Consider the following 6,344-nt stretch of genomic DNA (forward strand, 5'->3'; position numbering starts at 1 on the left):
GTGGCATCCCAAGTTTAAGGCGAGGGACCGCGAAGTGACGACCCGAGACTCGGCTTTGGAAAACCCAGCCGTAGCCGCCTCTTTATTTTTCAGCTCTCACCTGCCGCGGGATCAAGCTTATGGAGATGCTGGTACCGTTGCTTCCCACAGGGCCTCCATTTACACTGGATGGGAAAAGGTATGTCTTGGGCTAGTGGGTAGTGTCTACCAATTGTTCATGGTATCTCTCCATTCTTTGTGCTACTCTTATACCTATTGTGTCTCTGCAGCTGAGTCTAGACATTGGCTATGTCTTTGCGGTCCGACCAAAGACCGGAGAGAATTTGACGAGGCAAAGCCACGAGATACACGGCCCTGACGGCTGGAAAGCAAGGTACGCCAAGCTGGAGAAGGAGGGGGACGCGACCCGGATCAAGGCAGTCAAGCTTCACAAAGAACTCCGTGGGCGAGGGGCGGACACGCGCGATTACGTAGCGGGTGTCAATTCAAAAATGGACAGCCTCCGAGAGACGGAGAGGCTTGCCACTCAAGCTGCCGTGGATAAGGAACATTATAAGAGGTCATGGAGCGCGATTCGAAATACGCTCGAAAAAGATCAAACGCTGAACTGCAACAACAACTTGATCGACTTTTTAATTGCTTTTCGCTCCCACCTCCTTCTCCAGTTGTAGGGACATCATCCCTTGGAGAACCATCTGAAGCTGTTGAGACGCCTACCACGGATGTCACGCCTCCCATCCCCGGCGCTGACCCTTCTCCAATACAAGCGAATGAAGATGCCAGCATCCCAATTAGTGAAGATGAAAATACTACCCCTCAAGAACCGACTACAACGCCGCATTAGTAACCTAACTCGGCTTACTTTCTTTGTAGATGGCCTTGGTTTTGTAATAATTAAACAATTATCTTATCTCTGTCAGGAAACTTGTGTTGGTAGCTAGAACTTTTGTGCTCCTTTTGCAAAGTATTCGCTTTTCGTTGTGTTTAATTACAACGTATTTGATCTTCTTTATGTATAAAGCTATTGATCAATATGTTACATTGACTTAACCCCTTTCATTTGCAACTCCAAACTCGGTTAGCTAGACATTAGATATGATTGTCCCTTGTTAGTTGATTGCACTGTCGGTGAAAAGCTCTCTTCCTCTTGCCTTTACCATTTACATCATTTTTACCCAAGTTAGGTTTGCCCTCATTCTTTCGCTTTGGGCCAATTTGTGTGAAGGCGGGTCGTGGTTACCCCCACGGATTCGGACTCCACAGTCCAGCGAAGGCTCGTCCCCGTGTCTTTGAGCGGTGTGAAGCTGATAGGGCGGCTCGGTTTACCCGTTGTCTTTGGCGGTACATTGTAGCGATAGGGGCAGCTCGGTTTTGCCCCGGCTGGATTCGGACTCCACGATCCATGAAGGGCTTCGCCCCGCCGTCTTTAAACGGCTGTGAAGCCTTATAGGGCAGCTTCGGTTTACCATTTTGGATTCGGATGACCGGTCCGAAAGGGCTCGTCCCCTCTGTCTTTTGAACGGTATGTGAAGCTGATAGGGCAGACTCGGTTTAAGCTGGATTCGGACTCATCATCATGAAGGGCTCGTCCCCCTTCTTTAAAGCGGCTGTGAAGCCTTGTAAGGGCAGCTCGGTTTGCCCCTTTGGATTCGGACTCCACGATCCAGCGAAGAACTCGTCCCCCCGCTGTCTTTGAACGGCTGTGTAGCCTTATAGGGGCAGCTCAGTTTGCCCCCAGCTGGATTCGGACTCCACCGATCAGCGAAGGCTCGTCCCCCCGCTGTCTTTGAACGGCTGTGAAGCCTGATAGGGGCAGCTCAGTTTGCCCCCAGTTAGATTCGGACGTATAGTCCGCGAAGGGCTCGTCCCCGGTCTGTCTTTGAGCGGTACTGTGAAGCTGATAGGGGCGAGCTCCTTTTCCCGCCAATTTGGATTCGAATGTTGCGCGAAGGGCTCCGCGCCTTCTGTATCGATTAATTACATGCAAGTTATTGAGCCAGGAATGCAATCTTTGTTTCATTGACTAGAATTTCGCATAGAACATATATACATTACACAAAAGATGCTTGTTTCAATGAAAGCTACACACTGCTCCTCTCATGGAATTTTTTCAACATTCTTATATTCCATTGTTTCTCCACCGTTACCCCTTCCGGGGTCTCTAATTTGTAAGTACCCGAATTTCCCTTTGCTGTCACGACATACGGTCCTTCCCAGTTGGGTCCCAGTTTGCCGTCATTCTCCTTTTTTGTGGCGGGTGTAACCCTTCGCAGCACCAAGTCTCCAACCGTGAATTCCCGCGGCTTCACTCGTTTGTCATCTCATCGTCAAACCTTCTATGATACTCCTCCATCATTATCGCGGTTTGTATCTCTTTTCCTCCATTATATCCAACTCGATTGGCTAATATGTTTTCATTAAGACCCTTTCCACCATTTCTTCTTGTCGTTTCCTCTATCATTTCCACTGGTATGACAGCCTCTACGCCATATGCCATTGCGAATGGTGATTCCTTCGTCGAAGTCCGCGGTGTGGTACGATAAGCCCATAACACATGATTCAATTCATCAGCCCACGCTCCTTTTCGGTCTTCCAGTTTTCTCTTTAAATTGTCCATGATGATTTTGTTTGATGCTTCGGCTTGGCCGTTCCCTTCCGGATTATATGGCGTCGAGAACTTTTGTTTCACCTTGTAGGCTTGAAGAAATTGACGTACTTTTCCTCCAGTAAATTGTGTTCCATTATCCGCAATGATTGTATGGGGTAAACCGAATCTGCATATTATGTTCTCCCAGAGGAACTTCTTCACATTTTCCTCTTTGACTTGCTGGAGCGCCACTCCCTCTACCCACTTGGTGAAATAATCAGTGGCGGCCAACATAAATCTTCTCTTGCCGCTGGCCGCGGGCAACGGCCCCACTATATCGAGTGCCCACATGGCGAACGGCCACGGACTAAACACATTATGGAGTGGCTCTGCCGGGGAATGGATTAGTTGGGCAAATCTTTGGCATTTCTCACAAGTTGTTGCATACTCTGTCGCATCCTTTTTCATATGAGGCCAAAAATATCCCTGCGATATCAATCTATGGGTTGTGGTTCGACCCGCTGAGTGACTTCCACAATCCCCTTCATGTATTTCGGCCAAAACTTCTTGCACCTGCTGCGGCCCTATGCATCTCAGTAGGGGGCCGCTGAAACTCTTTTTGTACAAATCCCCATCCAACAAAACATATCGTTGGCTAATCACCGCTCCATCCGGGCGTCTTTCCTTGGCATTTTCTATCTCTGCTCCCATAAGAAAAGTTTTAATGGGCGTCATCCAACCTATCTCCTTTTCAACGGTGAAACATGCACTCTCAGTTTCCGATGTACTCGGTTTGTGTAAAACTCTTTGCTTCAATAGAACGACCCTCGTTTCCACGGCACAGCAAAGACCGCAAAAATGCTAAAGCGTCGGCATGTCCGCTTTTCACCGCGACCGAAATGAGCAAAGGCTGAATCTTTTGAACTTCGCGCTTTTTGTCGGAGGATCTCTAAATATCGTGCCATTCTTGGACAACGCCACAAATCCCCATTCATCTGACAAATAACCAAATTGGAGTCCGAGAACACCGATAACTTCGCTTACTCCCGGATCCCGCCATGTTCAAACCTCGCTATCATCGCTTCATATTCGGACTCATTATTAGAAGCCGCCAAATCCTAGTTTCATTGATAACTCCAATTTTGTGTTGTGCGAGTCACCAAAACCACGCCAATCCATTTCCGTGTTAATGCGTAGCGATCCGTCCGCGAATAATCTCCAACCGTTGCGCGTATCCCATGGGTCCAAGGGATCACGACCAGATTCTTCTTCCTGATCCATAACCATTTCTTCTCCCCAAGTGGGATCCTCGGCCGGAAATTCCGCTAGGAACTCCGCCATGGCTTGCGCTTTTTCCGCTGTTCTAACCTGGTATTTGATTTCGTAACAACTAAGCATCACCGCCCACTTCAGCATTCTCCCTGACTTTTCTGTCTTCAACGCTTGCTTGAGAGGCAAATTTGTTATCACTACCACTGAGTGTGCATCGAAATAGGGTTTCAACTTTAATGCGGAGAACATCAACGCTAAAGCATACTTCTCAATTCTACTGTATCGCGACTCGGCGGCTAGCATGGTTTTACTCTGAAAATAAACCGGTTTCTCTATCTTCTCTACAATACGCACCAGAACTGAACTTATCGCGTACTCTGATACCCCCAAATAGAGGTACAATATCTCTCCTTCCTCTGGCCGTGATAGTAAAGGGGCTTTCCCCAAATAACTCTTTAACTCCTGGAAGGCTTCCTCACACTCAGTGGTCCATTGAAAATCTGGCGTTTTTCTCAACAAGCGATACAACGGTCTGCACTTGTCCGAGGATTTGGATATAAATTTGTTCAATGCCGCGACTCTACCTGCTAACCGTTGCACTTCCTTTACATTCTGAGGGGACGACATCTCCACTAGGGATCTAATTTGCTCGGGATTGGCCTCAATTCCATGATACGTCACTATATATCCCAAGAACTTCCCCGGAGATACCCCGAATGTGCATTTCTCTGGGTTCAGCTTCAGACTATGCTTCCGCAGTATGTGAAAAGTTTCCTGGAGACCCTTTAAATGCTCTTCTTCCGACATGCTCTTCTCCACCATATCATCAATGTATATTTCCATGCCCTTTCGAATCTTGTTTTCGAACATTTTTTCCCCCAACCGCTGAAATGTAGCCCCCGCATTCTTCAAACCAAAAGGCATTCTTGTATAACAATACGTTCCTCCTTCCACCACGAAGGTAGTCTTTTCTTGATCTGGGCCAAACATCGCGACCTGATTATATCCCATGGAAGCATCCATGAAAGAGAATATCTTGAAACCAGCTGTTCTATCTACTAACTCATCCACCCGCGGCATAGGATAACAGTCTTTAGGACACTCTTTATTTACGTCTGTAAAGTCCACACACATTCGAACCTTGCCGTTCTTTTTTGGAACCGCGACCACGTTGGACAGCCACTCTGTACATCCTACGCTCCTGATTATACCCGCATCCCTAAGGCGTATAACTTCTTCACGAATCCCTTCCGCGTATTTGGGTCTTACGCTTCTCATCTTCTGTCTTATAGGCTTCGCATTCTCCTTCATGTGCAAGTGATGGCAAGCAAACTCTGGATCTATTCCTGTTATATCTTCAATCGCCCAAGCAAATATGTCTACATTCTCTGCTAATAACTGTGTCAGCTTGAATTTCCACTCTTCTGGCAAGTCCGTTCCCACTGAAGTAAATTTTTCTTCCTCCTCCACCCCCAGGTTCACGACCTCTATCTCATCCAGAGTTTTTGGTCTCTGATGAGATTCGCATCCTTCCGTGAGTACGGCTTCCTGTAATTGCTACGCTTCTCCCTTGTCATTCGTCTGTCTTTCACTTTCTATTCCACGGACCATACTTTTTACCGTCACTTGGTGTATATTCTGAGCCGCGACCTGGTCTCCCTTTATTTAAAGATACCCCTTTTGGGGAAGCGGATGACCTGATAATAGGTCGACGGAATAGCTTTCATTTCATGAATCCATCTTCTTCCTAGAATGGCATTATACTGGGACCCCGTATCTACCACCATAAATCTGGGTGAAAACCGCCGTCCGGACTGCAGCTACCGGGTTACGTTATTTCCCTATAGGCTTTGTCATGCTTCCATTGAAGCCGCAAATTAGTCTGCGAAACCCTCAACTGATCCTTATCTATATTCATCTCCTCCATGGCCCCTATGAACAACATGTCTACTGAACTTCCGCAGTCTATCAACACTCGCTTCACTAGATAATTACCCATTGCTATGGTAATCACCAACGCATCTTCATGCGGCGAAATCACTGATTCCAGGTCTTTCGGAGTGAAAGTTATGTTTCCCACTGCAATCGCGGTTCCTGACACTAACCGCGTCATGCTTGTCACTTCATTAACCTGTTGTAAGCTCGCGGTCCTTCTCATCTTGTCCCGGTGGGCATTTCTCCCAAGTGTCTCTCCACTGTAAATGACATTTATTGTACCCAAGATCCTAGCGGAGCTTGTCCTCTCGGCATGACGAACCTCCAGCGGACGTATTCTCTAAGCATCCCCTTCTCGATCATTCTTTCCACCAGCCATTTCAAAGCATAACATTCGTTAGTGGCGTGGTTTCTAATCGATGATAAGCACAAAATGGTTTTCCCCTCAATCTCTCCGGGTGTATTCCGCGGGGTCCTTCATAATGCCGCCCTTTGATGAGTGGCAAGATTTCCTCTAGTGGCCTGTTAAGAGGTGTTTGTTCTATCTCCG

This window comes from Coptis chinensis, chromosome 2, assembly GCF_015680905.1.
Source record: "Coptis chinensis isolate HL-2020 chromosome 2, ASM1568090v1, whole genome shotgun sequence".
Lineage (NCBI taxonomy): Eukaryota > Viridiplantae > Streptophyta > Magnoliopsida > Ranunculales > Ranunculaceae > Coptis > Coptis chinensis.